This window comes from Myxocyprinus asiaticus, chromosome 3 (genome assembly GCF_019703515.2).
Source record: "Myxocyprinus asiaticus isolate MX2 ecotype Aquarium Trade chromosome 3, UBuf_Myxa_2, whole genome shotgun sequence".
NCBI lineage: Eukaryota > Metazoa > Chordata > Actinopteri > Cypriniformes > Catostomidae > Myxocyprinus > Myxocyprinus asiaticus.
Window position 1 is genome coordinate 41,009,521 of NC_059346.1, and position 6,918 is coordinate 41,016,438.

Below are 6,918 nucleotides of genomic sequence, written 5' to 3' on the forward strand. Positions count from 1 at the left end.
ACTTCCACTTTTTCTTCACCTGAAACGTTACCACACCACAGTGGTTCTAACAACAGGAATCTCATATTTATTGCTGTTAATTTGTTGTTGCAAATAAATGTAATTTTTGTAATAGTTTTTTTTTTCCAAACATTGCCTTTTGTGTCTTATTTAAAATTGCTTACTGTTGCTGTTTTAATAATAATAACAACAATAATAATAATAGTAATATATCTGTACATAAATGTATATAAAATACATGAATGAACGTTTCCCGCTGAAAGTTATTTGGTGCACGAGAGGTTTTAATAATAAATAAATAATAAATAATAAACCACAGGGTTTATTATTATCCTACAGGTAAAAAAATGGACCCTGCTTTTGGAGTATCTCTCTGCTCATGGGCTATAACGCTTGCCCAAACGTTTGAACATGTAATATGTTCTGATAGACAACCTTGCTTTAAAATATTTCCACCACGCCACCCAGGGTAACGTGATCATAAACGGTCTAATTACATCCTTGAAGTGACCATCGCATATCCTTCGCTAAAGGCCTTGTGGAAGGGCCCTTCGTGGAGGGCTTCAGTTGTCCCCTTCCCGCAGTGCCCTTCAAGGGCGCAAAAATGCTGTTTGGAATTTGCCCATAGCTTTTCTATTGCTAAACAACTGTTTACGATCACAGTGGGTCGAGGGGGAGTGCTGACTTTGCTACCAAGGGAGTTTGTGTGAGAGCAAAAGAGAGGGGGAGGGGTAGCGCAGTGATTTTTCCACTTTAGCTATGTGAGGCTGATTAGGACGAAATACATTGAAACATTAAAAGTTATTTCGAATAAATGAAACTGTATTGATCAAGTCGCAGGGATGAGGCTCTATTTGTTCGTCGCGACTCAAGTCTCAGCATGTGTGTGAGCTTTTGTAAGTGCCAGGGAGACAAGGGAGCGTGAGGGCTCTTTTTAACTGAAATTGGTATAAATGTAGGATATTTTAGACATTGTTTGTCATTCTTAACTGATTTACTTTAACCAATGTCTTTGTTTTAATTGGTTATTTTTTTGTGGTAGCCTGTAGGGCTCTTTGAAATAACTGAAATAATTTGGCTAAGTGATATGGAACCATTATGCGGTCAGTACCTGGAACTACTTCATAGCCGTGCGTTTACTGGAAAATAATTGCACACCTTAGAATGTCCGTGAACCAATCAGAATCAAGCATTCAACAGACCCGTGGTATAAGTACATTTAATATGTGAGGAGCAATTTTTTGCCAGGTATAGCCCAACTGCCAGGTGTCAGCTGTCAAATAATGAAAATATATTATCCATGATTGTTGTACCATCTGCTTGTGCCACCTTTTAAATATACTGTAAAAACAGTTCTACAACTTTAAACTGACAGCATAATAATGGATCACACAACACCAGCAGACAATGAGGTATCTAAAGCACTTACAAAGGTTTCTGTCATTCCTAAAGCTTAATCTGAAATTCTCATTCATCACATTTTTAGAACAGGAAGTTGCCGATGGCAGAATGTATACATTTTTGATTTACTGAGACTGACACTCTGTTAGCCATTTGTATGAGACCTTACAATTATGAAGTCAGTTTATTTCCCACATTAAAATTAAACTTACCCTCCCACTCCACTCCCTTTTGACACTCCATGGCGAAGCTTTTGTGGCAGAGGGGGTGTGGTCAAGCATCTGTCCGGAGAGAGAAAAAAGCAGTAAGGGCGCTTGCACCTGAGCTAGATTATGTCTAACACCTGTCTCTCATTCCAGTGAGCATGGGGAGAGCGGCATATAAGCAGCCAAGCCACCAGCAGAGAGGGAGAGAGAGAGAGCCTGGCACAAGGAAGTCCATGGTGTCTGTGAAGCTGATGAGTTTATGAGTGTTCGGATCTGTGAAGCTAATGAGTTTGTGAAACTACGTACCTGTGAAGCTAATGAGTTTTGTGAAGCTGTAAGCATTGAAGTTGCCAATTAAAAGTCTTACCTGTGCCAGGAGAAGCCCATTTCCCTGTGTCCTCCTTTCATTCTGCTGTGGACCCTTTCACAGCTTTGTTGATGTACAGTTACATGTTTTAAATTTACAAGGCATGTGACTGCGAGTTAAAATGTTACTGTATAATTTTCTATCCATAATTTTCACTAAAACAAATGCTTCATTTCATAGCCTTCTGATAATAGTTGAAAGTTTTCTTATCTTTAATTCTTTTTAAAGCAATGATAATATCGACAGATCACAACTGTGCCGGTTCCCGTTACACAAACAATTAATGATTGTAAATGCATGTATTGTATGTACAGTACATATAGAAGAATATGGTTCTGTTCTATACATGTATGTCCTTTGTATACTGGACAAACAGTATATTTGTTCCTACATTTGAACATTTAGAAATTAAATAAAATTAGAAAATGGATACAAATAAAATAATAAAAAATAAATAAATAAATAAAAAATAAATAAATCAAACACATTTGAATACATTTTAATAAATAAATGTCTCTTTTTTTCTGCACGTCTTTCCTCTTCTTTAATATTTTGTAAATTGAATTCATTTAATGTTATTCATTTAATATTTGATGCCAGGATGACCTTTTAAAACATTATAAATTATTATGCATTTAAAAAAAAACAAAAAAACAAAACAAAAAAAACAAAAAAACAAAGCACATTTTAAAGAACTCAATTGGAGTACGAGATTTGACAACAATGTGATATGAAAATTTCTTATTGGAAGGAAAATTCTACATTTAAGAGAAAGCCTCATCTTGCAGGGACCATCTTAATTAAATTGTTGCTAGGTAACAGAGGCAATCTGTTGCCAAATGGGCAGAGTTTAGCAAAGTGAGCAGGGGCAATTCACACAATGGGAGCGCATCGCCCATTTGCCGTACTGAAATGTCGCTTACAAACTTACAGACTAATCCATATTTCACCCTGTCTTTCAGGTCTGCAAATAGAGGACATAATAAGGGGTTTTCACCTCCAGAGGTGACTTATGGGGAATCAGCTCCTGTGGCCTACTGAGATACCATAGAAGGATCATGCCTCCAGCCACTGCGCCCCGGCAACTGTCTCCATTGGCAACAATTTCCCTATGACAAATACTTCTGTACCCATAGGATCATCGCTAAGGCTACACATAAACCAAGCGCAGCTGCTGAAGAGTAGTCATGTATATCATTTAATGTAAATGTCATGTCCAAATTATCTTCTCTGAGCAGCAAAAGTTTTCTCTTTCCTGGTTAGACACACACTGTTGAGATGATGGCATAATTAAGTCATGCATTGGCACAATATAATCAATACTCACTAATCACATACATCTGATGGATGATTCCCTTTCAAGAAATTATAGAACTGTATGGAATTTTTACTTTGATTTTATTTTTTTTCATAGAGAAATAAATATATTTTACCTATAAATAAATAAATTGACATATCCAGTACTGGCTCAATTTGGTATGTTTCTTCAATCTTTCCTTTTTTATTTTATTTTTTTTTCAAACGGTGAGCAGCAAAGACGCTCTCTGTTTCTTGTTTCATGTGTAAGGTAGATGCGGTTCTTGTCATCTTTAGTCACTGATTTTTAGGGAAGATCTTTTTTTCTCTCCTTGTTAAAGAAATTATTTCACGTAGGTACTTGCTCTGTTCACAAACTTGAGTATCTTCGCTAATAGTGCTGGTATGCTGGAATCTGAACAGCAGTGTCCCATGGGGGCTCCAGTTGACTGGCTGCTGACCTTTGCTTCCCCTTGGACTGCTAGCCACAGTTCAAACAAGAGACACAAGGGACACATCTAGGTCAACTGAGGGCTAAAGAGGATTATAGATCAGCGGACACAGAAAATAACAAGAGTGTACATAATGTATGCTCTACCATTATCATTATATATTTAACAAGACAGCCTATGACAGCCTTTAATTCTGCTGTATATAAAATAGAAGGTCTGATTTTTTTAATTTTTTTTTTGTGCCCTTTGATCAGTTTTTTTAAACGGTGACAAAGATTTTATATTACAATTCAATTATTCTTTTATTTTCTATTATTTATTATTATTCAGATAAATTCATGAATGAAATGCATGGTAATTCCAGCTCAATATTGCACTTTGGAGTAGTTCAACTTTGGTTAAACATTCAAGGTAACAAGTACCTTGAAGTAAAACCTGAGATTTTCCACAAAATCTGGTCGTGCTCTGATTTCCAGATTTTCTTAATTTACAATCTATTCAGGGGTTTAACAGCCTATAACAAATACTAACTACACTAACCATGTGAAAATGATGTCTCTCAAGTTTAATGTTGAAATGCATCGATATATATATATATATATATATATATATATATATATATATATATATATATATATATATATATATAAACAAATGTTAACTATACTAATCACGTAAAACGCATTTATGTCTCTTAAGGTCAATATTGTTTGATGGAAACCTCTTGAGGCTTTCATCCATTTATGGCAAGCTTATCATTACATGCTGCTTTCACTAGAGGGCAGTCACTTCTATTCAAATGCCCTGATGTGAGTTTCTATCTCCAGTATTTTTCTGTTTTCTTTAATTGCATAAACCTTTCAATTTTTTTTAAATACAATATTAAAGACATAGCCTATATAAAGCGCCTATCTAAAGCAAATAAATAGGTCTGTTTTTCCAAGTAAAATGCGCATGCAGGCATGTGAACGTAATGTTCCAGAGTGTATTTGCATTATGGAAAGTTATCTTTGAAAGCGTCTTTCTGCGTGAAATGAAAGCATCCATGTTCTTTACCTTCGCCAAGCGTCCGTGTTCGGTCTATTCATTTCTGGACAAAAAAGGACAAGGTTAGGTCCCCCATTATTACACGTTCTCATTATTTATTTTGGCGCTCTCAACTGAGCTAACACAATAATGAAACTCTCGTTATTTAGCACGGACAGTGGTTCGGTCATTAAAAAGATACCTTTCATGCGGATACTCTCGTTCGACAGTGGGACCGACGACCCTCAGTGTGTGAATGGTGTCTTCTCAGGCACAGAAAAGGGCCTCTTTGGCTGTTTGTTTTGGAATTTGTCTCATTGATCCAAGAGCGGCGACCAGAAGAGGAGGCCCAATGTTCCATTTCATATCAACAATAGCACTCAGGATAACATTACTCCAGCATCACATGAACGAGCACTATTCACCGTGTGACATCTGGACAATTCATTTTCTCTATTACACACGTCATGGGACACACACACACACTTCACTCCATAATAAAATAAAATAAAAAATAAAAAAAATACTGGGGGAAATAACAGTACAGAACAAGAAAATGTACATGCAAAAATATGGAACGAAAAGTAAATTAAGACAAAAGAAAGGCATGACATTTCCTTAATAATCATTTATTAAACAAACAAACTGAAAAGTAATAAATAAAGATCTTAAAATATATTTAAGTAAGACCAACAGATCCATTTAGGCCCATGGATTTTAAAACAAGATCCCAGCTACATCCATATTGGAATACTGAAGATTTAAGGGGAAAAAAAAAAAAATTTTTGTGATTTGAAAATCTCAACAATTTCATATGGATCAGGTCTGAGCCTAATATACAGTTGTTGTTTTTTTTCCCCCCATTAGAGTTTGAAATGCTTAAAGACATGCTCATTGAAAATACCTTAAATGGGGGTATTTTTGAATCAATATTGGTCACTTGTTTTGATTTAATAAGTAGGGGAGAATCAAAATAAGGCAAATGAATAAACCCGGCATGTGGGTGCAAAACTAAAACGGCCTGGCTGACGATTATCAAAAGTCGTGAATGCTTACAGCTAAAAAGAAAACCCCTTCAGGTCCATCAATCATCACAGCTTGATAATCAACAAATTATTCACCCTCAAATGTTTAGAAAAAAAAAATAAAAATAATTTTTTAAGATATATTAGCAAGTACTGATTGTAAGGTGTGCTGTTGATGATAACAGACACTCGTTTAAAGTATAAATTTAACTGATAGTTTTTAAACACCAAGGTTATGTCATATTTGGCTATGTTTAATAGGGGCCCCAGGTGTAATGTATTTATTTGCAACATAAAATCAACGCATAGCAACTACATTTGAAAAATCAGGCAGGATGAATACATTCATTGTCTGCATACCCTCCAAAAAAACAAAAAGAAGACTTTTACAGCAGGTTAACACTTAAAACAAAACAGACAAACACAAACTAAAACAGCTTAAAAACACTTCAGATATGCCTCTGTGCTGTATTTTGGAAATGCAGTGCCAAAATCTCTCAACATTGACGTAGACGATATTATCCGTGTGATCTAGCCCCATGTTCTGCTTTGGCCTGTACATTATAGAGCGACATTGTTTGTGTGCTTCTGATTTCCAGCAGGATGTATAGTATACACACACAAGGGACAGGGGAATACAAGCTTACTTGGCACCTTCACATAAAACAAATCCAATCCTGCTATTTGATCTATTACAGAAAATCAATAGGCTCCGTACGGAAACAAGGAACGTGCTTTCAGGATCTGTTTGATCTCACTGCACCTGAAATTTAAAGTGAATTATTTGACTGGTTAAAGGACAGGGAAGCCACTGCTTTTTTTACTTGATCAAAATGCCCTTTTTAGATTTATACACACAAGCAGCAGGGGTCACTCCGAGCCTGCAGGCACTGATGTTAACACACAAACGTCACTGGCTCACACTCACACACACATACTTAAATTAGCTCTCAGTCTTCTGCAGTCAAACTAAACGCTTCTTATGAAAAGGCTGGCTTCAGTCACTCTAAAATGGACAAATGGACAAATAAATACACCTTTAATACATACTTTCCTCTGATCATTCCCCGTACTGTACTTGTACTCGACTAAAACACTGTTTGGGCAGTTCACCCAAAAATGAAAATTCTGTAATTTACTTACCC